Source organism: Talpa europaea (assembly GCF_964194135.1).
Source record: "Talpa europaea genome assembly, chromosome: 8".
Classification (NCBI taxonomy): Eukaryota; Metazoa; Chordata; class Mammalia; order Eulipotyphla; family Talpidae; genus Talpa; species Talpa europaea.
This window is the reverse complement of record NC_140075.1, coordinates 4,224,051-4,226,892: the sequence shown is the minus strand read 5'-3', so window position 1 is coordinate 4,226,892 and position 2,842 is coordinate 4,224,051.

Below are 2,842 nucleotides of genomic sequence, written 5' to 3'. Positions count from 1 at the left end.
GCAGCACGCGAGGACGCGTCAGGCCAGGACGCAGGAAGGGGAAGTCACAGACCCCCCGGCTGGTCTGTCTGTCGGGGCGTCGGCGGGGACCAGGTGAGAGTCCCGGGCTTGTGAGTCCCGAGCGTGTGGCTGTTGCCATAGGGTGGACCGTCCCTCATGCCCTGTCTGTGGCCGCACCTGAGCCCTGCGGAAGTAGCTGCAGAAGAAACCACCTCAGCTCCTCGGGGGAGGGAGGGACAGGACAATGACCAGGAGGGCAGGATGGGAGGTCACTCTCTCAGCGCATACGAGCAGTGGCAAGGGCTGGAAAGTCATCCGAAGGCAACACGGGGCAGGGACTCCCCACCCACTGCCCTGATGAAGGACATGCGTGCCGACCAGGAACCGAACGGGGCCATCAGTGTCCACTTGGTCCCAATATGTACACCTGGAGCTGCGACTGGCCAGTGTTTTGTAGGGACTGGGGGCTGAGACCCCACAGGCTAGATTTGGGGCATCCTTGACAGTGCATGTTCCTGAGGGCTCTTGGGGGTCCTTCTCCTGAAAGGTGCATGGACTGGGGCCTGGGGACGACAGAGGAGGGACGGGCTCAGGGTTTCAGGGGTGCCCATGCATGGGACGTGGTGAGACAGGAGGAGACTGCTCAGCGGGCTGAGAGGTGAGTTGATCTTTCTGCCCTTCAGCATCTCCCACAGGCGGTGTGGACAGTGGCGGCACCTGCAGGTCACTGAAGCTTGACAGGCCGAGCAGAGCAGGAGCTGAGATCCCTGCCAGGGGTCGCTGGTCAGGGCAAGGAGAGAGGTCAGTGGGGAAGGACAGCGCTGGTCACCTGCAGAGACACACCCTGAGTCACGCACTGGCTTATGGTCCTGGTGTTTTACTCCTCTAGACTTTCATGCAGTGATGGCTCCAGGGGTGACCAATCTCACGGCCGTGACAGAATTCGTCCTCCTGGGGTTCCCCACCCAGGGGACCATGGGCTTCTTGCACCCGCTGCTCTTCTCTCTGGTCTATCTGTGTACCCTGCTGGGGAACGGGCTCATCGTCCTCATCACCACCCTGGACCGGCACCTCTACACCCCCAAGTACTTCTTCCTGAGGAGTCTGTCCCTCACGGACCTCTGCCTCATCACAGCCACGGTCCCCAAGTCCATTGCCAACTCTCTGAGGCACAACAGCTCCATCTCTTTCCCAGGCTGTGTCCTGCAGGACTTTGTGCTGGTTATTTCAGCAACTGTGGAGCTTCACCTGCTCACGTGGCCTGTATCTGAGGGCTTTGAAACTGAGAAGTGGGACACAAAATTCAGGGTGTGGGATCCCCACGACGGTGGGGCACAGGGAAGACATGGCACCCCCACGCTGCTGAGGTTCTCCAGGACACCCCACTCTGTTCCCTAGACCTAAGGACACTGGAAAAGAAAGATCTCTGGCGCCACTTAGCGACCAGAGCAAAATCACCAACATCCTGATAGTTGGAAACCAGTGATCCCAAAAACACACTCAGGCTCTGAGAACGGATGGGCCATGCAGACGGGGCTAAGAAGGGAAATAAGGCATGGAGCAAGACCCCCATTCTGGAACTGAGAGCTAGGCACAGGATCCAGGATGAGGGACGTGCCATAGCAGCAGGCACTGCAGAGTGACAGCCAGCATTTTGGATCTGATAGCCCTGCCACGGAGACCTACAGCACATAATTCAGGGCACAGGATCCATATAGCTGTGGGCACAGCACCCGTTGAACATGGGGCAGACAGAGCATCCAGCTTTAATAAGAGTCCCTGTGTTGAGGTGCTCCCCTCGGCCCCTCCTCCATTTCTCAGAGAACCACTGGGAAAAAGCACAGGTCAGCAAGTATGGTCTCTGAGGCAGTAATCAAAGCACTCACCAAAGACAAAAGCCCAGCCCCAGACAGCTTCACAAATGAATTCTACCAAATGTTCAGCAGTGAATCAGTGCCTATCCTACACAAACTATTTCAAAAAATTGAAAAAGAAGGAATACTACCAAATATGTTCTACGAAGCCGACATTGTACTAATACCAAAACCAAACAAAGACATCACAAAAAAAGAATATTACAGGCCAATCTCCCTAATGAACACTGATGTAAAATTCCTCAACAAAATCCTGCCAACAGAATCCACCAATGCATCAAAGGGATAGTACACCACGATCAAGTGGGATTCAGTCCAGGGACACAAGGATGGTTCAACGTATGAAAATAAGTGTAATCCAACACAGTAAGACATCAGTGTAAAAAATAATAATAACAGTACAAAACACAACAAAGTGGGCCTCCCCAGTGGTGCGGCAGTTGAGCACTAGGCTGTGAAGCTGCCCACAGCCTCTGCAGCACTGGTTCGATCACCGGCTGCCGACGAGGGTCCCACACGGTGCGCAGACCTCTCCTGCCGCCCGCTGCTCCCCTCAGCAGTGTACTTCGGTCCTTCTGCCTGTTCTGCTCTCTGCTCTGGCTCTGGTGAATTCTCTCACCCTCCCGCGATGCTGACTGTATCCAGTGCTTGTATAAATAGATAAATAATTCTTAAAAAAAAAAAAAACACAGCAAAGCAAAATCAGACAATTATAAATCAGAGACATCCTGCAGGGGAGGAGGAGGGAGAGGGATCAGAGGGAGGGAGGGAGGAGCAAAGGGGACTGAGGTGATGGTGCACTGTGCCTTGGGAAAGGAAATTCTATGGGGACTCAACCTGAGGGGTGGGGGAAAGCTAATATTGTTTCAAAATAAAAATATATATATATGTATTGTAAAATGTTAGAGTAAAATAAAAAAAATTAAAAAATCATAACAAGAAAAAGTCATGAATTTCTGACTCCCTTT